Source organism: Oncorhynchus mykiss, chromosome 16 (assembly GCF_057628025.1).
Source record: "Oncorhynchus mykiss isolate SJ-2025 chromosome 16, ASM5762802v1, whole genome shotgun sequence".
Classification (NCBI taxonomy): Eukaryota; Metazoa; Chordata; class Actinopteri; order Salmoniformes; family Salmonidae; genus Oncorhynchus; species Oncorhynchus mykiss.
Genome location: NC_143037.1, coordinates 6,133,193 through 6,133,661, shown reverse-complemented (window position 1 = coordinate 6,133,661; position 469 = coordinate 6,133,193).

The window sequence follows — 469 nt, the reverse complement described above, 5'->3', positions numbered from 1 at the left end:
CTTTGTTTTCTGATTGGTCAGAATGTTTATACTAGTAATTGACACACAAGAAGCAGCCTTTGAATACTGTTGCTTTTATAGAGGACAAATGGCACCCTCCACATTATAAACCCATGTAGGCTGGACATGCTTCCTGAAGAGGCCAGACACTGACAATGAATCAAATAAGTAGTATTTAGTATGCAATGTAATTAGAGCCACTAAAATGCAATGATGCAGTACTTCGGGTGTGAAGATCTGTTAATCACATGGCCTTCTGAAGCCCATAGTGTTGAGGGGATGAACGCCAGTAGATGGCGCCACTGAGGTATAAGAACTGGAGACTGCGTCCAAGCTGTCCGGACTTTTTTGTTTCCGAGGTCATCTACTCACGTTCGCCTACCCTACACCGATTCGGATTCATGGACCGGTGTTGAGGCCAGATCTGACTGCCCAGCGAATCTGGCTGACCATCGCGCCGACATGCGTC